Source organism: Pseudorca crassidens, chromosome 20 (assembly GCF_039906515.1).
Source record: "Pseudorca crassidens isolate mPseCra1 chromosome 20, mPseCra1.hap1, whole genome shotgun sequence".
NCBI lineage: Eukaryota > Metazoa > Chordata > Mammalia > Artiodactyla > Delphinidae > Pseudorca > Pseudorca crassidens.
The window spans coordinates 10212182-10236848 of NC_090315.1; the positions used below are offsets into that span (position 1 = coordinate 10212182).

The window sequence follows — 24667 nt, forward strand, 5'->3', positions numbered from 1 at the left end:
AATTTCTTTATGATGTCTTCATTTGTTTTTATGGTTAGAGAGGATTTTCCTGTTCCTAGATCAGATGTTCTCTATTTCTTCTATTTCTTCCTTCTTGTTCTTTTACAACTTTTTTTTTTTACATTTAACTCTGCGATTCTTTTGGAACTTACTTGGTGTACAGTGTTAAGGAAAAAAGCAATGCTAAAATTCAATTAAATAATAACATGGGAGGATATGAAGTACCAAGTGAGAGAATGACTCCCTCCACCCTTCACTCCCCACCCCTTGGCACAGGAAGCACTGCGCAGCTTGCAGTGGACTCCAAGCACTGTCTCTCAACTTGGTTCTCCTCCTCTCCAGGAAGGAAAGTCCACTGTTGCGCCCCTAAGACCATGGGTCTAAAGGACAATGACGTCACTGTGAAAACCAAGATGGGATCTCATGGCCAAACCAACCCTGGTTCCCTTCTGAAGATCACGGTTTTGAGCAACTCTGACCAGCTGAAGGGGCACTGAGGAAGACCCTGGAGCCACCATGAACACCAGAAGGCAGTGCGGACAGTGGAGAGAGGACTAGGCCCTGAAGTCCATCAGGAGGCTCTTGAGAGCCAAGTGTCTCAACATCAGTTATCACCTAATTGATGCCTCTGGAGAGGCACCCATCAGGCGAGATAAACGCAGTCGGCCTGTTTCTGGAGCCCCGGATTGGTGGCAGGTGAACTGTGAAGAACATCAAAGCAGAAGCCATCAATTCCCTATAGCCTAAAAGCTGTTAACTGCACATGGGCCCTTTCACCCCAGAGAAAAGGGGGTCAACAGACCAGCCTCAAGGACGCCCTACCGTGCAATGCCTAGCTACGAAGGAGCTGCGCCGTCACTGTCCTCGGCACAGGAAGTGCAGACACTATCCAAACTCGAGGCCCTGGACACACCCCAGCCCAGTGGTGACCTTTCCCACTGCCCTCCCTTCTGGAGTTAACATTTCCTGCAGGGTCACCATGTTGTGCACTGGGCTACATGCTTTCCCGCATCCACCACTCATTTATTAGATGAATGATGATGCCATCGAATCTTCAACCCCTTACGGTGGGGCTACTGGATGGAGAGAGAATACAGATGAGAAAAGGGAGATTCAGAAAGGTGAAGTCCTCACCCTAAACCGCATAGCTGGTAAGAGGCAGAGTGGTCTAAGTCCAGGGCCTCTGCTACTCTTCTGCCTCCACACTGTTCCAGAAGATGCTTGACATTCATCCACCATCAGGCTGGGGTCCAGACCACAGTCTCCCCCCTGACCAATCCCCTCAAAGAAACACCACATTTGAGTGAAACCCACTGGCCCTCAGTACCCTGGGGAGCCAATCTTGAGACGGTCCATCCCCTCTATTGCTGTCAACCTCCAGAAGTTAGAGGTCAGGATGGCCCCTGTTCACCATCCCTAGTTAGTAATTTTACAATGGTCTCTTTCCTCAGTGACTTTTCTAAACTATTCTCAGACACATTTAAACTTTCTACCTATTTCACATCTCGGGAAACACGTCACATGCTTACACATGAAATCACCCACGTTTTGACAAGCCCTGGGTATGTGTCAACAGATTCAAATCTTCACGCCCTAGGTTTAAGTGTAGGTTTAAAAACTACACTTTTCTCTTTACCTGAATATCAGCCCTCTCTAATACAAAGAAAACAATGATACAAACGGCAGGAGCTTAAAAAGTCCTCGATGAAGTAGCAGTGTCCACAGTTCCTGAGCCCCAGGGTGGAGAGGCACTCTCTGACCGGGAGAAGATCCTGACAGTCTCAGGCCATTCATCATCTTCTGGCAACGCTGACCTTCAGCGCGGACAGAGGAGCCCTCTGCACTGTCTCCTAATGGCCACCTGCCCCGGTATCACAGGGCAGAAAACAAACTGCAAGTTAGCTATCGGGAAATCATCGGAGGCGCGGGCCTGCTGAGACCTCACTAGATGGATGATCACAAAAATGGAAGCATCTGAACCACAAGGCTGGCTCCACAGCATCGATTAATCATCAACTTAGTATTTCCTGTAATCTGGACACGTGTTTATATTACGAAATCCCACTTTAAAATAGCAATTCTGCCACCGCTCTACACAACAACATGGCATAATTTAGGAAAGGTATCATCTGCTTGGCCAGTACAATTTTTCACAACTATTAATTAGACAACAATTAAATAAAAACAAAAGTCTGAGAGCAGACTTCAAACTGCAGGCTGCTCGGGAAACAGAGCTAGCAACACAGGTGAGAGCCAGGATGGCTGACAGGGCAAGGGCAGCTTTGCCAAGGAGCCCGGGACCGGAGCAGGGAAAGGGCTGGGGGCCTGGAGCAGGCCCCTAGGCAGAGACGCTGGATGCCAAGGGGTATGCATCCTGGGACCCACAGACCCACACAGAAACACTCAGGGGCTGACTCTGGCTCACCCCTGCCCGCAGAAAGCAGTACCCCCCAGCCACAAGATCTGCTCCATGGCTAGAGGCCCCACTGAGAAAGCTTCACTCTTAAACTATGAGGCATCTCTACATACCAGCAATCTCCAAAGACCCATTACCATAGCAGAATCTCGGCAATAGGTCTTTTTTTTACAGAGCCCTACTGATTTCTTTGGGAATCTTTTAATCTTTGGGAATAGAACAAGAGAAACAAGTTAACATGTGGGAATAGAACAAGAGACAGTTCAGAACAGCCAAGGCTGCTACCTTCAAAAATCTAAACAATTTCTATGTAGAACAGTCTTGTTCCGACGGCTCTAGGGAACAGAGCTATGACTAGACTGGGAATGACAGGAAGGCAAATATTCTCTCAATATATAAAATAATAGTAGCTACAGCTGTCACTCATTATAAAGGGCCAGAGTTTTTGAACTCCCTTCTCACTGGATAGCCATCTGTCTGGGACGCTGTTTAAAAAGATTAATACCTGGTCTAAGAAGACAGCTAATAACACCAGTAATAAACCATTTACTGAAGGCTTACTGTGTGTGAGGCACATAATGCTAAGTCCTTACCGTGCATTTCCACATCCGTTCTCACAATAGCTCCTTCAGAGATTGTCATTAATCTCATTTTACAGATGGGAAAGCAGAGGCTAAGAGGTAACGTAACATGCGCGAGGTCAGGGAGCTAGTGAATTGCAATCTGAACCCCATCTGCTTCCAGAGCCTGTGTTCTTCTACTACTGCGTTTTAAATCACCAGTTTTCAAACTCGAGCGAGCAGCAGAATCACCTGGAGGGCTGGTTATAATATAGGTTACAGGGCTGCAACTGTAGGGTTTCTGATTCTGTTGGTTGGGAGTGGGCCCCAAAAATCTGCATTTCCAACACATTCCCAGGTGACGCTGATGCGGCTGGTCCAGGAGCCATACTGTGAGAACCGCCACCACTCTAGAAGATGGTCCAGGCCTCTAAGGTCTTAAGATCTATGATTCAATAAAATGGGGGGGGGGGGAATACACAAGGAAAAGTAAATACCGGATACTTCAGGAACAAAGCATCTCCAAAAAGTATTAAAACTGGTGCTTTCTATTTGTTAGCAAGCCTCTGCACATTATTTAAACCACGGCCACGTGTGATTTTTCAAAAGGACATTAAAAAATAGAAAAGCAAAGAGGCCTTATTTTTTCTTTCAATAAATATTTACTGGGCTTCCCTGGTGGCGCAGAGGTTAAGAATCCACCTGCCAATGCAGGGGACACGGGTTCGAGCCCTGGTCTGGGAAGATCCCACATGCCGCACAGCAACTAAGTCCGTGTGCCATAACTACTGAGCCTGCGCTCTAGAGCCCACGAGCCATAACTACTGAAGCCCGCATGCCTAGAGCCTGTGCTCCGCAACAAGAGAAGCCACCGCAATGAGAAGCCCGCACACCGCAACGAAGAGTAGCCCCCGCTCGCCGCAACTAGAGAAAGCCCGTGCGCAGCAACAAAGACCTAACGTGGCCAAAAATAAAAATAAATACATACAATAAATAAATTTTTAAAAAAATTTACTGAGCACCCAACATGGCAGATAAGATCCTTCACAGAGTTTTCAGCTGTGGTCTTCCTCAAAACTATTTTGGTGACAGAAGGCTAGATGACCCAGCAATGCCAGCCACGAGGCGTTCCCTATGGGCTAAGAACTGGCATATTTTACCCTTGACTTCCCCATCACAGCGTCCGAGAGATGCCTGTGGCACCTGCCACACCAGGGGCCCCAGGAGAATGGACAGGTGACCTGCAGGAGCTTGGAAACCGAGAGGAGAACCACCTTCTGCTCTGGTACACGTCTGATTTTCTGAAAAGTCCAAAAAAGTTTTTATTCCTGGATCCCAAGCACCACTTCTCGGCACCGGCATTCTTGGCCTGAAGTCTTTCCGTAGTCTGCCCCGGCCAGGCTTCGCCCCTGCTCGGTCACACCAGGACTCAGTTCCTCCTAAGTTTCCTTTCTAGCAACAAATCAATACTTCCTCCAAGACAAACTCTGACTTGTTTATTTTTCACTTTCTATATTTAGATATAAAACTCAGCACTTTAGTCCTTAAAATTTTTTTTAAATTGGTGCTGCCAGTGCTGTAAAACACCCCACATCAGACAGGCTTTAACTACTAAACTACTTCTGTCAACTTTTAAGGAAATGCATCTAATAGGCCATTCTCCTTCTTTCCTGTATCCCAGAGGTAAGTCTCAGGCAGGCTAAGTTTCAAGGCCAGAGGGGTGCTGAGAACTCTGGGAGAAAAGGAAACCCCGTCGAGCATAAAGTCCAAGTTGTCTTGAAGGGGGCCGACCTCTCTGGGTCAAATGCCAACAGTGACACTGCAGTCTGTCTCCTCCTGAGGGTCACACTGCAGCACCCCCGCCACGACGGAAGGTGAAAGGGCTGGGGTGTGGCTGAGCGTTTAGCGTGGAATCACAAGCCGCTTACTGGCTCTAAGATCCTGGGCGATAGCGCTTCCTTTCCTTTTCTGCACAACACAGAACGGTCCCCACCGTACGCCCTGTTGGGGTGCACTGAACGAGGTCACAGCACAGGGCTAAGGGAGCAGCCATTATCCTAACGATCTCAGTGGAAAACGAGCTGCCAAGTGGAGGAGCACCTGAATTTGCTGTCAGGGAGATCCGGGTTCGGATCCTGACTAACTTCTGCACATCTGACTCTACAGCGGATCAACCCCCACCTTCTTAGACTACTGCAAGGAACAAACGAGATAACCTGCGTAAAGCCCACAGCATAATGCCTCCCCCCCTGCCCTTTCTCAACATTTTAACAAGCTTCAACAGCAGCGCCTCCCTGTAGGCATGGCCTGTTCTGAGGGCTCGGCCAAAACAGGCCAGTTGGCAGAAAAATATTAAAAACACACACAGGCTTTGACACCAAAGTAACCTCAGTTTTGATCCTGGCTCTGTCTTACAGCTGCTGGGTGACTGAGGACAAATCACTCCACCTCTCAAAGCCTTGGTTCCTCAACAAATACGGGTTGTTTATTAATGACTATCAAGATGTTGTGAATACTGAGAATACACATATGAAAGCAAGTAATACAAGTGGCTGGCACACTGAAATAATAATGATAATAATAAAACAATAATAACAACACTTAACTTTTGCTGAGGGCTTACTATGTGCCAGGCACTTTCCTAAGCTCTGCACTAGAATTACCATAGTGAATCCACCCAATAATTCCTTGAGGTAAATATTATTATTTTTATTCCCATTTTACAGAGAGCAAATAGAGGCTCAGAGAGGCTAAGCCCAAGGCCACAGAGCTGTGTGTACATGGTGGGGGGAGCAGGCTCTGAACTGGCTCACTCGGGTCTCTGTCTTGGATGACTGTGCACTTACTTTTATGTATTTTTCACATCTTCATTGGGGTATAATTGCTTTACAATGGTGTGTTAGTTTCTCCTGCGCGACGCAGTGGATCAGCCGTGTGCACACATATGTCCCCGCGCCCCCGCCCTCCCACCCTGACTGTGCACTTACAGCATCGTGCTACCCCCTCCAATGTTAGTTCCCTGTTCCCTTATCCTTCAAATATTACATGTAGGCTTTATCCTATAAATGCCAGATTCATTACGGGTTAGAAGGATTTTCCATTCCTCCCTTGTTTACTTATACGCATTCATCTCTTCATTCACACCCCACTCAGTGTTCTCATCTGTCAGTTGGAGGATAAGCAGGGAGAGCCAGAGAAAAAATGCTGCCTCCTCTCTCGACAGACAGCAGCCAATGGACAGTGTCCGTGCTTTATTCCTATGATGAAGTTCTACTATTGATAACAGGAAAGAATCCCCACTAGATCTCCCTGTTGCCTTCCTGTGTTGGATGTGCTTGGAATGATTTTCTGGCTCTTCTATTACTTGAACACTAGGGTCACTCTGGCCCCTCCAGTGCCCCTTTGTTAGCTGTCTTCCCTTGGTAATTCCCTCGCCAATCAAGATCTGTTTCTGGCAGTGCCAGACCTCCTTTCTCCCCATGACAGAATGACACTAGCACTCTATTATGACTGCCTGACCGGGTGTTAGCCCCACAGCTAGGCATTGTGGCTTTATAAATTTCCAACGCCATTGCATGTACACACAGCCACGTCATAAATCTCAAGGCTGAGGAGGAAGGGAGAGAAGAGATCTGAAAGGGAAGAGAAGAAAATATCACACCAAGTCTGGGGCATCATATGGCTCCAGCATCTGGCTGATCCTTTATAAGCTACCCATGTATTTACTGTCATCAACTGTGAAAGAGGGCTTCTGGACCCTGCTCTGAGCCATATGAGGGGCTCTGTTTTTTTCCTGACTTTCAAGGAAACGCATAGCCCAATATATGTGTTTAAGAAAACCACTATGACAAAGTGAACCTTAGGCCAGCCCAGAGTTAATACTGCTCTTTCTGGGCAGCATGGGATGGAGAGGAGAGGAGTGTGACCTATAACTGAGGTGAGCAGACTGTACTCTGCAAAGCAGCAATGAATGTTCAAAGCCAAGAGCAGCTGGGAGACCCTACTGCCAAGAATGTGGGCGTCCTTCGGGCTCCAAGTGTGACTTCGCCAGCACACTCAAGCCCAGTGGCACGGGGGTGATGGCAGTGTGACTCGGAGGTGAGCTAGTGCCACTGCAATGGGGGGGGGGGGGTCGTCACTGACTAAACAAAGAGCCACCAACAAAGAAACAGTCAAACGAACACACAGGTACAACCCCCCCCCATGCATACAATGCCAACTTCCCTTCCACAGCAGGCCCCCAAGTAAAGCCCCTTGAGGTCACAGGCAGATTCCTCTCAAGCATTAATGAGGGCAGAGGTTAACTTCTTTCCGGTTCCTCATTCCCAATGAACCACGAAAGGTTCTGTGATGTCACCAATCACAGCCCAGTGTCCCTCCTTTCCTGGCCTCTCTTTCCTCACTAAGAAAGTACACTTCCATAGGTTAGAAGGCTGTTAACACTCTGGCATTAAATCTGATCGTGGTTACCCTGCATCTAGGATACAATACGAAGTTGTCCACATGTGGCCGGGGTGGCCTGCATCACCACCTGATCCTGCTGCCCTCTCCCAACCCACTTCACTCCAATCACGCTGGCCTTTCAGAGTCTCGAAGCGTGAGCCCCTCCTGCCTCCGAGCCTTCCTATAGGTTGTTCCTTCTACTTCTGCCTCCACCTTTTTGGCTGGCTGAACATTGCTCCCTCAGAAGTCTCCACTGACGCCCAGGTCTAAATTGAGTCAGTTATGATAATAAAAACTGCTTACGTTTATGCAGTCCTCGTATCTTGGGCCAGGCACAGTGATGAGCATTTTACATGCATTATCTCCGAAACCCTCACGACAGCCCTACGTGTTGTGTGCTACCATTATGACTATTCCCATACAGACTCCAGAGCCTGTGTCTAACCACCGCCCTACACTTTCTCTGTAGAGCAGTGGCCAAAACCTGAAAGTTACTGTACAGCTGTGTGATTATTCACCGCATGCTGGTCCTCCAAGGAGAGAACAGGCATGTTTTCTGATTACCGTTCTATGTACCTGGATTTGGCACAGTAACTCGTGCCTGGACAAGGCATTCAGTTAACTATCGACAGAAAGGAGGGAAGGAGGAACACATGCCTGAAAATAAAAGTGCAGTTTCTCTGGCTGAAGAGAGGAAGGAAGCGGACCGAAGTAGTTTGTTCTCAACCACCCTCGTGCCTCAGGGTGGCAGGCCTCCACCCTGCCCACAGAATACGGGAGAGAGAAGGCCTCAGGCCTTCTGTGGCCTCAGGCCACAGAAAAGGTGCTTCCTACCCAAGCGCACCCAACTCCTACCTTCCTTTATGGACTGGTTTCCCTGCCTCCGCTACTCCCTAGAGAAGTCATGGGGACTGAGTGAATTCCTGATCTCACCAGGGCAAGCCATCTGCTGTTCTACGTGTGGTCGGTCTCTAGATCTGGCCTGCTCACTTTTCCAGAGCAGGGCAACGGCTTCGCTTTGCCTGGGATCCCCCACAAGAGGGTTGCACCCTTTCCCAGAAGCTGGACAGACACACACACACGCACACGCCCCCCATGAGGGAGAGGGAGGGAGACAGCGAGGGCCCTCAGTCGAGAGCGGGTGCTGCTCCCCAGGGCTGCTGTGACAGGACAGCCTGCTGCACTGCCTGTCGGGGCAAAAACAGTCTCATCTCCTCTCCGCCGGCGAAGGGCAGAGCGGCCTGTCCACCAAAGCTCACTGCTGTGGAGAGGGAAAGTGCAGCGTAACAGGCAGGCAAGGCAGGCCTGCTGGAACTGTCTTGGGGATTTGGGCTTCCACCCAGATGATTTCTGTTTTGGATGGAAGGGCGGGATTACTCTGTGAAACAGGCTTTACTTCGCTTTGGCTGCTGGGCTCTCCAGGCAGCTTGCCAGGGCATGCTGTTCCGATCAGGGCACTGGGTCCCAAGGAAATCTGCTAGCACTGCCGAGTCACAAGCTACATGAGCGCTGCTTATCTGAAAGAGCCCGAAGTGGAGCTGACTGCCTGCTTTTATGGCAAGAAGGCATTTTTGGAATGCAAATGACTTGTGTTTAACTTATAAGCAAGCAGAATACAGGAGGGTGGTGAGAAATGGGCACATGGGAAGTAGTCAAAAAATGTGGAGAAAGCTTTGTTTTAAAACTATTTGGATAACGAGAAAGCAACTAGCTAACCTAAAATTATAGGGGGAGGGAGAGATTAAGTAACACAGACCCCCCATAAAATCACAGCATATGAAACCACATACCTCATATTTTAGCACTTTACCATCAATTCAGAGCAGCATAAGTATGGCAGCTACTCACATAAAGCCCGTTGGTATATTCGAGCTGTAACTAACTGCACCTGCTAAACTATTATAGTGATAGGTGGGGGTATCTCTACTGAAATTAGATGCCTTTTCTGAAAGACAGAATGACAGAGTTCTAGGCTGACTGCAGGGAAATAACTGTCTAGATTTAACAGCTCTAGTCCCACCAATTCCCTTCCATGATAACTGTAGAGAGTGGCTATGATAAATGAGGATGGAAATATGGAGGCTTTTTTAGGGCAGTCCCAAGTGGGAAGGAACTTGGTAAAGTTCTGAATCGTTTCAGTCTGATGCTACAAAGCTCACAGCTTCACCAGCCTGAAGCACAGAAGAAAGGGCTGGAATGTGGGTCCTTTCCATTCTGATGGCTGTGAGTGGCCTCTGCCCAAAGAACTCCAGGATTTGTTCCCTCTCTTATGAAAAGGGATTAGTGCTACTTTGAGATTAATGCTGTCCTCTAAGTCACGGGAGAGTAGCTAAGAAAGCAGGTAGGGTGCTCTAGGAAGAAAAGGCCCTGCACGAGCACCGTCCTCCCCGCATGACAAGAGGCACACCGGCCCAGGGTTGGGCTCTTCCTGCGGCTCCTTCCCAGCCTCAGAGGCCACTGGCCAATTCAGCCCTAGGTGTCCAGAGGGGCTAAGGAAGCCCACTGGCAAGGTTTTAGACGCAGGAGCCCTGGAGGGAGGGCAGGGACAGCGTGGTATAAAGGAAATATATATTTGGTCTTTGTCCCTAGTTCCCGGCACAGAGCTCCTAAAACCCTCAGGAATTTCCTGAGTGATAGGAGTGTCTTTTGTTATTCATAACAAGCCCCTTGTTACCAGATACCTGAGTTTATGATAATGAGGTGGACTCTTGGCGGGGGGGGGGGGGGGGGGGGGGGGGGGGGGGGGGGCCCTAGATAGCTTCAGGATGGGGGCTAGTCACCAGAAAGACCCAGCCTTGATGAAAGAGTGGAACTTTCAGCCCCACCCCCACCTCCAGGGAGGGTAGAGGGGCTGGAGATTGAACTCAGTCACCAATGGTCAATGATTAATCAATCATGCCTGTTTAATGGAACCTTTATATAAAAACCCTAAACAACAGGGTTCGGAGAGCTTCCAGGTTGGTGAACGCATCGAGGGTGGCGTGCCCAGAGAGGGCATGGAAGCTCTGTGTCCCTTACCCCATACTTTGCCCTAGGTATCTCTTCCATTTGGCTGTTCCGGAGTTGTATCCTTTATAGTAAACTGTAATAGTAAGACAGCTGAACCCTGAACACGGTGGGATTTAGGGGTGCTGAATCTCGACACAGTTGAAAATCCGCCCATAACTTATAGTCGACGCTCCATATCTGCGGTTCTTCCGTATGGGTGGTCCAGCATCCACAGATCCAACCAACCGCAGATGGGGGAGTACGGCTGTACCTACTATTGAAAAAGATGTGAGTACAAGTGGACCCACGCAGTTCAAACTGTGCTGTTCAGGGATCAACTGCATAGCATTTTCCTGAGTTCTGTGAGTTGTTCTAATAAATTATCGAACCTGGGGGGAGGTTGTGGGAACCCCCGACTTTCTGGCCAAGTCAGTGTGTGCACAGCCTAGGGACTTGCAACTGGCGTGGTGAAGTGAGGGCGGTTCTGCGGGATTGAGCCCTAAACCTGTACAGCCTGATGATAACTCTGGGTGTTTAGTGCCAGAACTGGGTGGCAGGACACCTGGCTGGTGTCGGAGAATTGACGTGGTATTGGAAAAGACCCCACACAGTTGGTGTCAGGAGGGAAGAAAACCGTCCCATGCAGTTAGAGAGGGGTATTGGTGTAGGGTACCAGAGTCCGGCATCAGCTGCCTGATCCCATTGCTCCATTAGCTGGCAGGGCCCAACTGATCTGTCTTCTTTGGGCTTCAAATTACCCCAGTGAAGGGAGGCGATGTGGCCAAAAGGGTAATCAATGGCTCTGGGTTAGAGTCCCAGCTCCAATCTCCATCTTTCTGAATCTCCTTTTCCTTTTCAGAAAATTGGAAATTACACCCTTCTCAGAAGACTGCTATGAGAATGGTATGAGACTCACGGAAACACTCAGCACTGGGCCTGGCAACGTGAGGTCCTAATTGGCACTTGGCACGTGTTCTCTCTTAATATGCACAACTACCCTTGCAAGGAAGCCAAGGAAACACAGACTCAGAGAAGGTAAGGAACGAACTGAGGGCCAGGCCTGCCTCGCTGCCCACAGGTGCCGTAGAAGGCTCTGTGCCGCATGCTAGGGCTAAGTAAAGAGCATTTCCCAATTAGATTAAGCAGCCTGGGAGTTCACCAACAACTGTAGGAAATCAGCTCGAGAAAGAGTCTGGCCTTTTGTCCTGCTGTCTCCCACCAGGGCAACACTGTAATATGCTCTCAGTTAGTTATAAAGCTGAAATATATGCATATTACTTATTCCGAACACTTAGCAGCCATTTTCCATTTACTAGTTTGGTGGGGTTTTTTGGAAGGCAGTTCCAGGAAAGACTGGGTTGGTGTTTTCTGAGGAATGGTACACCACACATCAAAGTGCTCACTGACGCTGGGCGTCTGTTTCTCACGGTCACCGTGAACACACAAGGGAGACAGATGTGTGCTAAGCCATCGCTCTGTGGGGAGGGATAAAACCGAGGGAGTTATTAAACTCCAGCACCCAGGAGGGTTGTCTATTTTCAATCTGTAATATGGAGGTGAGATACTGAAAATAAAGCCAGGAGCTAACGTTACCACTTTAAAAGTTTTATTAGCTGCTATTACTTCTGTTGTCATGAGTATACAAGATCAGCGACTCTCTATTTTGGAAAGGGTCCAATGGGAGGGGATGGGCACACAGTAAAACTGGAGGTGGACTATACCAATTTGGGCCACCAAGTTGCATGGAATCACTGGGAAGCTATGAGGCCTCCTGTCCTGGAGAGCTGGGAAGAGAAAACTATTTGATCTAGTCTCAATCACCTCAATGCTACTCATCCTTCAAGTCCTAACACATCCATCTCCCAGCCCTCACTGATCTCTCTTTTGCCAGCTCGAAGAGGTTTCGGGTCAAATCTTTTAATCTTTATTGGATCATAAACTCCCTGAGGACAAAGGTGCGCCATCATCCCGCCTGCTCTGGGTCAGACGGTAGGTATTCCACCGACACTTGGCTGCACGGTAGTCTTTAACCTTTTGGGAGGAGGAGACTCCTCTTACTCTGATAACCTAATGAAGGCTGTAGATTCTGGTGCATCCCCATCGTGCGTGCACGCACACACACAAGCTCACCAACAGCTGTAGGAAATCAGGGGTTCACAGGCCTCCAGAAGCCTGTCCATAGTCCCTAGGTTATGCGCCCCTAAGTAAAAATAAACCCACACAGTTCTTCAAGTCACAGTTTCCAGGGGTTTCAGAATCTGCTTTCCCCCAATTTCCCTGCTCTAACCGTACTAGGTCCCTTAAACAACAAATATTTACGTAAACTCCAAAGACAGCTCTTGTGGCAGCAGCACCCTACAGCATTCAAAGGGAAACAAAATTTTATGCAATCAATTTAAGAGCCTGGGCAGGGAAAAAGAGAAGCAAAAAAAGCGAAAGTGTAGACAGACTTGCCAAGAAGAGATCTTTAAGTGATCAATCCTCAAGAATTCATCTTGCGTCTAGTGACCATTTCCTATCTGCCTTAATCTAACTAATTTAGTACATGGGACAAAAAAATCACTTATTCCTTCAATAAATACCCAAGTGCCTACTGCACGTCAGGTGCTGTGCCTGGTGATGGCAAAGAAGAGACAGTCTCTGCTCTTGAGTTCCTCAGTGTAGCAGCGTTGCAGGAAACAAAGCAGCAAAGTGACAAAGACAATGAATGCAGAGTGGTGACAAGAGGGCTGCATACCAGTAGTAGACAGCCTACTGGTTCTGCCAGTAGTGACACCTTACCTTGCCTTCGGCAGGTGGGAGGGTGGGTATTCAGGGAAGGATTCCTGAAAATGGAGATAAACTCAGAAGCCAAATCCAACCCAAGAATACTTGTAGCAAAGAGATCTAACAATGGCACAAGGAGATCTTTTTCAGAGGGCAAGGAGAGAAAATTGATTGCTTCTTTGAGGCTGACAACACCCCACAGACAACAATTCATTCAACTGTTATTTAGACAGTCAAGCTCTCTGTCTTTACATCCTTGAAGGAAGAGTGTTCGCTAACAACCTGCCCACTGCTGCTCAGATTAGCCTGGGTGTAACTGTTCACTTAGAGTCACAGAGACTCCAGCACTGTCTCCGCCCAGCCTCTGCTTGCTCCTGGTAGCTGAACAACAGCTCGAGCAGCCCCAGGGTGCATCAGGGAGAAGAGAAATCACCAGGTAATGAGGAATCTTTGTCAGAGCAGGTCTCTGCTCTAAGGACCTCTGAACTGATACAGGCTGCAGTGGACTGAAAAATTTAAAGTGCCAATCCCCTGGGGTAAAACATCTATACACCTATCCTCCATTTATTATTATCATCATGATTATTAAAACAGCTGTTTTCCTTTTTTTTTTTGGCCGTGCTGCGTGGCTTGCAGGATCTTAGTTCCCCGACCAGGGATCGAAGCCGGGCCACAGCAGTGAAAACGCCAAGTCTTAACCACTGGACCGCCAGGGAATTCCCTTATTTTTGAACTCTAAACTCTAAAGTGATTTATAGACAATTCTCTCAACTCAGAAAAGGTGCGCCTGAATCCTCATGGCCAGCCGCACCCTCGGGACACCAAGTCTCCCATTAGCCCTGGCAGCCTGACCCACTCGCTTTCTTTCCCCCTGCTCTGCTGACTCGCAGCTCCCTTCCTTCTGCGCCCCTCTATTTAAGTATCCTACCTCGAAAGTTTCACATTCCCTGGACTGTTAGCAATACACCCTCTACCCCTCACGCTAAGAACGCAGGGAAATTAGTTCTCACTCAGATGTTGCAACCTTGCTCAAGACCTTAGTATTATGCGCATCTTTTTGCTTCTCCCTATCTTTAGATACAATTCCACGCTTCCAAGGAATGGCACTTCTGAGGAAAGAGGTCTTCTGAACGTCTCTACACCATTCATTCGTTCATAATCATTTCTTAGAGCCCTGTGTCTTGGCTTGGAGGATACAGTGATGAAGACCCAGTCCCTTCCCTCAAGGAACTTAGGATCCGTTGAGGAAGGAAGACAATCAGAGTCCAGAGTGTAAGGGCTCACAGAGCACTGCACAGAGCACTACAGAACACAGGCTGGTGGGCACTGGCTCAGAGGGCAGGCCAGAGAAGGACGCCAGGAGGGGACTCTTGAAAGGGAATGGCGAGTAAACGTACCGCGGGTGAGACATATCACAAAAGCTGCAGAAGCGGCGTGCTGTGCGGCTGAAGTTTATCATCGTGGATGAAAATGACATGAGGTGAGGCTAGCTGATGGGCAGGGGCCGGTTTTGCTGGCAACAGCATTAAACTTTATCCTGGAGATAACGGAGAGCCACTGAAGAATTTTAAGCGTGGGAAGGTGGTGTGATCTCATTTATTTTACGAAGATATTTGCAGCAGTGTGGCTAAAGGACTGAACGGACATGAGGCCAGAAGGAGAGAGACCAATTACCAAGAGGCTATGACCGTAAACCGGGAAGAGAGTGAGTTAACTGCAGTGGCAGGGGCCAGATTCAAGACCCACTCAGGTGGCAAAAACAACAGCACCCATTGATTAGGTTGACTGACATGGGCCGGTAACAAGGGAGTGCCCTCCGAGAGCTTCAGCGAATTCTCTCAGATAAAAACCTTCACACCCTGCCTTCCCACTGATGATAACAAGGGTTGATAAGCTTTCTCAAGCACACCAAAATCCTTTTTCCAAATAAAATCTTAAACTGAACTTTAAGGGTGAGGGACCCAGAATCCTAGTGGGCTGTGCTCCCCGTTTCCACACAGAAAACCTTCCTTAGAATCCTAGGGACCCGAGACTGACAATCCGAAAACCCCTGTCCAAGTCTAAATGCCAGAACCTGACATTCAAAGGATTCTAGGGCAACACAGCTATGTGGTCAACAGCACCTCTCACCTCTACACCTGAATCTTGTTCAGTCCACCTTCCCTACCTAGAAGATTCTTCTCCATCCTTTCTTTGTTACAGAATCCAACTTATCTTTCTGGCCAAGCCCCCAGCCCAGACAAGTACCAAGCCAGCTCAAGGGATTTCCTCCCTTCCCTGACTTCCACCTAACGTTTCAGCCTCATGGACTTGAGGCAAACTCACTGCCGTGAACGATTAACTATTAATTTCCTCTTCCATGTAGCTCTCTTTCCAATGGGACCTGGCCTTAGGCTCAGGTTCTCCTCAGCATTGAAAACGCCTTGTACTCAATAGGCCCAGATATTTACAGATTGACAAACTAATTCATTACACTTGACCTCATCAACCTTAGAAAGGAAACACAAACAACAGCAGGGCTTCCCTGGTGGCGCAGTGGTTGAGAATCTGCCTGCCAATGCAGGAGACATGGGTTTGAGCCCTGGTCTGGGAAGATCCCACATGCCGCGGAGCAACTGGGCCCGTGAGCCACAATTACTGAGCCTGTGCGTCTGGAGCCTGGAGCCTGTGCTCCACAGAGAACAAGAGAGGCAGTGATAGTGAGAGCCCCGCGCACAGCGATAAAGAGTGGCCCCCGCTTGCCACAACTAGAGATAGCCCTTGCACAGAAACGAAGACCCAACACAGCCATAAATAAATAAATTAAAAAAAAATTTTTTTTAAAAAACAACTGCAATGACTAATTATGAGAAAAATGAGACATCATGAGAAAAATGAGACATCATGACCTTGAATTGAAAGACCATACACTACACAAAGATGCTGAACTGCATTTTAAACATAAACCAAATAAAAATCTCAACGGCATGAGGACTTCCCTGGTGGCGCAGTGGTTAAGACTGCATGCTCCCAATGCAGGGGGCCCGCCCGCGTTGGTTCCCTGGTCAGGGAACTAGATCCCACATGCACACCGCAACTAAGAGTTCACATGCCACAACTAAGGAGCCCACATGCCACAACTAAGACCTGGCACAGCCAAATAAATATTAAAAAAAAAACCTCAATGCAATGCACTGAGAAAATATTAAATGCACTAAAAAGAAAATAATTCAAAAAGTCACATTAAGATACTTTTTAAAAGAAAAAAATAGTAAAACTATCTTTAAAAGATCTCATAAAAAATATCACACAGAGGCAGGCTGCAAGGTTACCCTGTAGACCTCGGTGGCTGCTGGGCGTATATGCTAGGCAATGGGGCTGCAGAAAAATGGAAGCTTTGCCGCCAACTACTTCCTTTACTAACTTGGTCTTGACTATAATCTTCACTAGACTGAGAGCCCTTCTAGGGAAATATGAACTGTCTTATTCATCGTTGAACCTCCAGCACCTAAGGGGAACTGGCATATAACAGGTTTTTAATTACTCTTTTAGGATAGTGTGAGGCTATAGAATATTCTGGTAAAGAGTTGAAAATGATTAATTCTACCAGTTATTAGAACACATTAAAAAATAAGAATTCACAAACCATGATTTTGGTGTAAAAACATGAGAGTGAAATCTGTAAAACAAACATCTTAGAAAAGACCCAATTTTTAGGATTTAATGGTTGATAAAGTAATTGTCACAAGACACAGGGGATGATACAAAAGGTAGTACTATGATAACTGAATAAAAATATACATCCATGCTTCATATTTGGACAGGCTACCAAAGACTTATCAAGACCAAGCATTTCTGCAAGTTTCTGAGACTTTTATAGTCTCACCCTGGGTTCATGTTGGCTTATGCCTATTCTATCTCTTCAAAGAATTCACATATTGATCTTAAAACCCAGGTAAAATCTTCTTCCACTAAGTTCCAGCAAACCACACCTACTCTTCTGCTGAACTGAAACTGCCCTGACAAGCAAATGCTACCCTAAATCCAGAGGGTCAGCTGAGTCAGTCAGCAACTGAAAATAATTTTGTCACACAGTTTTTCAGTGGAGGTTGACCTATGGTGTAAAGGAAGACAAAGAAAGATGCCACCTGCTCAAGTTTGCAAAATAAATTAGCAATTGAATTTTCTATTTATAGTAATCGCATCTCTGATGATATGACACATGGTGGTATTTGGGCAACAGGGTATCACAGCAATAAATCATTACTGAAAGCATACTACCTGGGTGACACTACACTAGGGATATAAAAATCACCAACACTGTCATATCCTTTCAGGAGGTGACAATTTAGGGAGACAAGGTAAAGATGTGAAAAGTGTAATCAACTTAAAGATAATAAAAGATAAGCTATAAGGCAGAACATGTGACTGCTAAGCAGAGTACACAGACAATACTGGCACAGAAGTCCAGAAGAGGGAGGGCGAGGTCAATAGAAGTAAGGATGGCCAATCAGTGAGAAGGCATAATTCAAGCTGGATCTTTGATAACAAATTGATTTGCTGAGGCCAGAGTGGAGGAAGGAAGCAGAGGCTGAAGGGAAACAAAAGGGCAGACAGTAGTGAGGTGGGGTAGGGGCTTGGAGTAAGTCCAACGTGAGAATTTTCTACCGAGAGGGCCCACTTACAGAAGGCCCCGGCTGGTTCAAAATAAGGACTTACCAATTTGGTGTCTCTTCAATATCATATCTGGAATGTCTTCCCCCAGCATTGTATTTACCAGTGCCCCCTTTAGAATAGATCAGTAACTACCTTTAACATTTCCTCCATGTGTCAGGGATGTTTAAGATTTAAGAGGTGGCCATTCTGGACTTTACATACTTACCTAAATTTGCATAACTCAATCTCTTGGTATTGTCAGGACATGGACTCGGCCATGATAATAAGACTGTATTATGTTAAGAAGGCTGGCTCTTGTAATTTAGCCATTATTTCTAACTCACGATCAAACAGGACATCCCACACAGATGTGCTACCAGCACTAGCAAAGTCAATAGGTATGTGCATGCCAGCAAGTGCTCAGAATACATCTTAATCTCCGATCAATTTTTTGACCACAGGGAAAATTTCTGACCACAGGAAATGCTCAAACAACCCAACTATGCTTTGACTCACAGAAAGTTTCCAGATAGAATCTCCACAGCAAAATAAAGGAATCCGGGATGCTGAAAATCCTGGAGTCACACACCACACAAAACAATTCCTTGGAATCCACCACTCCACCACCCTCCTAAAGCAGGCCAGGAAGGATAACACAGAAAGTCTGTTTCTTTTTTACTTTAAACAAACAATTTTACTGAAAAAGATACAATTATCTAAAATAGGGACTGGTCTGAAAACAATTAGAAATAAGCAGTGGCAAGTACAGATTAGGATGCAATGAGAAGGCGGCTCAAGGAAAGGAAATCATGAGTGAGAGGCAGGCTGGAATGACAGAGAACTGGACTTTTCCTCAGCTGTAAGCCTTCTGAGCTTGTCTTATCGACTGGGTGTGTGAGGCCTGTGCTAGGGTATTCCCAAACATAGCAGTGTGCGCTATAAAACCAGAAATTCCATTTGACACAGCAGCTGGCTCTCAGACACACCATTATTCTTCAAGGGCCTCAAGGTGAGAGACACTGTCACACATTCACAGCCTTTCCAAGTGCCAACAGCATCACTAGTCCAATATTGGCAAGACAGGTCAGGGCTCCAGAGCCAGCGTGAGGCTCTCAGGAAACCTCAGCTGCATCTGGCAGGAGAGGGAGGAAAGCCTTCAACTCTTGGGGTCTTAATCTATAAAACCAGAGTTGGACTAGATGCTTTAAAAAACAAAAAAACTCTCATTGAAGTATAATACACATTTATAAGTTTACAGAGAAGTGTACAATGATAAATTCTCACACACTGAACGCACCACGTAAACAGCACCCAGACCAGGATACAGAACATTTGCAGCATTCCAGAAGCCCCCGTCTAGTCTCTATTCCTCACCAAGGATAACCACTGTCCTGATTTATAATAGCACAGGTAAGTTTTTCTGTTTTTCTTCTTTATATAAACAGAATCATACAGTATATATTCTTTTGTCTCTGGCTTCTTTTGTTCCACACGTTCGTGAGATTCACCCATATTGCAGAGTTGAATTAGATGAGTTTTTGAAAATAAATTTATTTATTTTTGGCTACGCTGGGTCTTCGTTGCTGCGCGCAGGCTTTCTCTAGTTGCAGCGAGCGGGGGCTACTCTGTAGTTGCGGTGCGCGGGCTTCTCACTGCGGTGGATTTTCTTACTGTGGAGCACGGGCTGTAGGCGCACGGGCTTCGGTAGTTGTGGCACGCGGGCTCTAGAGCTCAGGCTCAGTAGTTGTGGCGAACGGGCTTAGGTGCTCTGCGGCATGTGTGATCTTCCGGGACCAGGGCTCGAACCCGTGTCCCCTGCACTGGCAGGCGGATTCTTAACCACTGTGCCACCAGGACCCTGAACTACATGATTTTTAAGGCATCCTGAAATTCTAACGTATGACCATTTTAAAATCATGTGCTACCCTTACACACTGAACATTATTTTGGCAATATCCATCAAAACACAAAACGTATCCTTCAGTCCACTCTGGGGTATTTATCCTACAGATACATTTGTACACCTGTGTTTGAGTGTGCATACACATGCCTACAGACAGATATCCACTGCAGTACTGTTAATAATAAAAGACTAGAAACAATGTCCCTCAACAGCAAATAAATGATGATATATCCAGACCAAGAAATACTATGCAGTGAAAGGGAGGAGGAGGAAGCAAAGCAGAAGAGGAAAAAGTAGCGGTGGTAGTAGTAATAAGTAGTTTATACCTACCAATATGGGGAAATGTACACAACATGTTTTTTAGGTGGAAAAAAATAAGTCATAGGACAGTACGCTTAGTGCCGCTCCAACTGTGTGTAAGCACGTTGTGCACGTGATGCTTATTATGTATATGTATATGCACAGAAAATAAATCCTGCAAGGGAACCATTCTAACTCCTAACAGCAGATATCTATGAGGAATGAGAAAGCAACTTTACTTTTCCACTTCAAACAAGTCTATACAGTTCAATTTTTTTAAAGTAATATACATTTATTGTTAAACTTCTTTTCATACAATATAGCAATTACGTATAGAGTAAACAGTAAAAAGCCGATTTTCCAACACTACCCCTATCAAAAATCTCCCTCCCCTCCCAGAGCCACCTGGGAGGCACTCCTGAAACCCTGGCAATTTTCAGACGTTTTTCACACCAAGTCATAAGCATATACCTTGACATAAGCACAGGTTTACTCCACCTTATAATGGGATCACACTACACACATAATTTTGCAACCTGCTCTTCCCACCTTACAATAAATCACGGACATACAGTCCCATATTGGCTAGATAAACCTTATCTTTTTAACATCTACCTAGAACTCCACTGTACAGATGCACTATTCTATTAACAGACATCCTTGTACATACCTTTGTGTGGACATATACACTTCCATAGGACGATAAATTCCCAGAAGGGCCAGTGGCTGGGACTGAGAACGTAAGAGGTTTAAATTTTTAACAGACACTGCCAAATCATCTTTTTTAATGGCTATGTCTATTTACATTCCCACCAACAGTACACGAGTGCACCAAATTCTAAGCATTCTGCCTTTGATTATTCTTAACAAGGAGTACCTATTTTACAAGAACAACAAACACTTAAAAAAAAAAAGGAGTAGAAACTTTTAGGTTTAGGACCTAGTGAAAAAAAGTCTTAAGTTTAACCTACTTTAAAATACTTAGAAGGCCAAAGAAAGCACCTGACTTACTGCTATGCACGTATCCCCACCCACGAAGACTGCTGGCCCTCGACATTTTGATCAGAAACTATCAAGCCACCATGACTTCTGGCTGCCAAGGTCCATGCTACAATCAAGCAAGAGAAGTACAGTTGTGCTGCCATGAACCGTGTTTCTCTGCCATATCAAGACTTCCACTGTAAAATTATCTGGGCTTTGGTTCCTTGCTTCTAGGAAATGCCAAATGTTGTAAACAGGGCTAGCATTTCAAAGCACAGACAACCAGGGCTGTTATGCTAGTTTTAGGAGGGCAGGCGTTTTTTTAAGTCAGCAAGGCCATTGTAGACAAGATAGTCTAATAAGCCTCCCATTTAAAAGTTGGGGACACTCAGGTCTTAAGATATAAAGATTAAGAGCCTGAGTTCTGGAATTAAATAGATCAACATTTGAGCTGAATCTGCTATTTATGAGTTAAGCCACTTTTGGGCAAATGACTTAATTTTTCTCAATACCAGCTCACCATTAAAACAGGAAAATAATAATCTCTGCCTCATAAGACTCTATGGGGGTTAAGTAAGATCATGCACAAGAGAGAAAAGCTCAGAACCTTTTCCCTCTGCAAAATCACTCAGGAAGTTCTATGCAGAGCTGGACACAGACATTCCAATCCACTGGTATGCTAAAAGAAAAACGTACAAATTCAAACACCAGAAATTCTAAATGGAACACTTGCCAACTCTGCTGATACAACTGACAGGTGGCCATGGTTGTCCTTAATTAGTACTTCTGTCATTGTCCCACTCTCCTTTCCTGGAAACAAGGAAGAATAAACTCCTTTGCTCCCACTGTGGTTGGGTAAAGTCATGTGGCCAGTTCTGACCAGTGACTTGTGAGCAGAAGTGAGGTGAAGCTGAAACATTTAATTCCTGGAATGAGATCCTCCAGAAGTTTCTTTCCCTTCGCACCTAGCGTCGTTCAAGAGGGTGGCTGCTCCATCAGTGGGTCCCTGAGTGAGGACAGTGCAGAGCAAAGCTGCCAGAACAAATATCATAAATGAGTGGAAAAAAAATCTTTGCTCTTTTAAGCCACTGAAATTGTAAGCTGGCCTCATCTGACTGATATACTATGGCCAGCTGGAAAAGAAGAATCTAGCTAAAGAAATGACAGCAATAATTAAGGTTGGGGTGAAAAATAAAATCTATTCTATAAAAAGGATCTTTCTTTATGTAGACTCAAGAATGAAAACCTACGAAATTCTCCATACTACAAGACCTAAGGAAGCCACAAGGGTCTGTGTGGGTCTGTTACCTACAGACTCACAGAGCTTCCTGTTTTGGTGACGGGACCGGCCGGCATTTACTCCTGCCGCACACACTGCCGGATCATAAAGGAGACATAGCTTTCTCAAGTTTCTCAGCAGAGTGATATATACACACAAGAAGATGTGTAACCGAGCACAGAGATCTAACTGAAATGCGCATAAAATCAGAGGGAGACAGAAATAGGCTAATGGAGAGAACACAGGAAAGGGTCTAAGCACATCCCTCTCAATAACCCCTCAAGCTGCTCCCTCAACAAGATCAGATGACCTTTAAATGACACAAAAGCAGCAATTTCCCGACCAGTGGTGGTGAGCAAGTTCTCAGGAGGAGGCAAAAAATAAGGGCTGCTTAAAAAATGAGTTTTTCAGAAAGCTAAATGTATTAAAGTTAGAAGACTGTATTTCATTTTAAAATGGCAGAACGAAGACTTTACCCCTTTCTCCACTAGAGAACCACACAAAAGCAACCAGGAGAATGAGAAACAGAAACATCACGTCTTTGACAAAACTAGAGACATCTGTGACCCCAAACCCCAATATGTGAGTAAGAACCACCAAATGCTGTAAAGGTCAAACAAGGGTGTGGGAAAGCGATGAGAGAGAGCGCCTGTTGTTACAGATGTCAGACAAAGCATGCAAGTCCACTTCTCAAAAGTAAATGCTTCATTCTAAGGGGGCAATACCAGCAATCCATTGTTTCTAACAGTGGGAACTCAGTGGGAACTGGCTCAGGGACTGGTGACTGAGGCTTCCTCAGACCCAGTAAGGCATGAAGAATCATATACACAAGTCAAACCTACAGGAAGCAGTCTGTCAAGGAGGTAGGGTGACAGGGAATGCCTGGGGCATTACAACTGCCATTTCCAGATGTCTGAGGGCAAGAAAGGCTAGTAGAATATTCAAGAAAAACCCCTCCTAGGCTAGCCCCTTCGCAAAAGAATTTTCTACAGACTGCTAGAATGGAAGCAATCACCTCATTCAAAGATGAATGACAATCTTATGAAAGGGTCTAGCACATATTGAACTGTACGTTTAAAAAATGATTGATGGTAAACTTTATGTTATGTATATTTTATCACAATTTTTTAAAAAAGGAACCAGCACAAAAACTACCAGCAAAAACACAAAACAAACAAACAAAAAAACCTCAAAAAACCCCACAAGAAGAACCAATTGCAAAGAACATTCATCCAAAAATGCTTCCATTAGGGACTTCCCTGGCAGCGCAGTGGTTAAGAATCTGCCCGCCAATGCAGGCGACATGGGTTCGAGCCCTGGTCCGGGAAGATCCCACATGCCGTGGAGCAACTAAGCCCATGCACCACAACTACTGAGCCTATACTCTAGAGCCCGTGAGCCACAACTACTGAGCCTGCAAGCCACAACTACTGAAGCCTGCGTGCCTAGAGCCCGTGCTCTGCAACAAGAGAAGCCACTGCAATAAGAAGCCTGTGCCCCGCAATGAAGAGTAGCCCCTGCTTGCTGCAACTAGAGAAAGCCCACGTGCAGTAAGGAAGACCCAACACAGCCAAAAAATTAAAAACCAAAAAAACCCCCCAAGATGCTGCCATTAGTAAATGAAAATTTACTAATAAATTTTACTAATAAATTTTTATTTTTTACATGAAATAAAAAACAAATGAACCACACAATCTCTTCTATGAAACAATGTGTAAAGCAGAGATACACTCAGAAAAGACAAGAGACAACAAAAGTAGATAAAACAATTAAGGGCAGAGCTAGGGAAGTAGAAGAGAAAAATAAATCTTTTTCCATTACAGAAACCAAAAACACATGGAAAAGAAACGACATTGGGCTTCCCTGGTGGCGCAGTGGTTGAGGGTCCGCCTGCCGATGCAGGGGACACGGGTTCGTGCCCCGGTCCAGGAGGATCCCACATGCCGCGGAGCGGCTGGGCCCGTGGGCCATGGCCACTGAGCCTGCGCGTCCGGAGCCTGTGCTCCGCAACGGGAGAGGCCACAACAGTGAGAGGCCCGCGTACCGCAAAAAAAAAAAAAAAAAAAAAAAAAAAACAACATTGCTGAAAACCCTGTAAGGGACATGTAGAACCAAAGTTAGGATGACTTCAATACACAGATTAAAAGGGCTCACTATGTTCCAGGAAAAACTGACTTAATTCAATTAACAAGGTATGTCTTGGTAAACTTATTAAACTTTAAAAAGAGAGGGAGGGAGGGAAGGGAATCTTCAAGGCATTTAGGCAAAACACAGGCTGGCCTCAGTTTTCTCCCATGCACAGCCCACACTAGAAGACAGCAGAACTGTGTCCATAAAGTCCTCGAGGAAAGAAAGGCTAACCCAATTTTATATACAGCAATACTGCCCTTCAAATA

General features: G+C 46.1%; 1 protein-coding gene across 2 annotated transcripts in view; it reads right to left on the reverse strand.

The window, feature by feature from the left end:
* The window catches only part of ARHGAP35 (Rho GTPase activating protein 35), a 121669-nt gene that overhangs the window by 16211 nt on the left and 80791 nt on the right, over positions 1–24667 (reverse strand). The window lies entirely within an intron of this gene.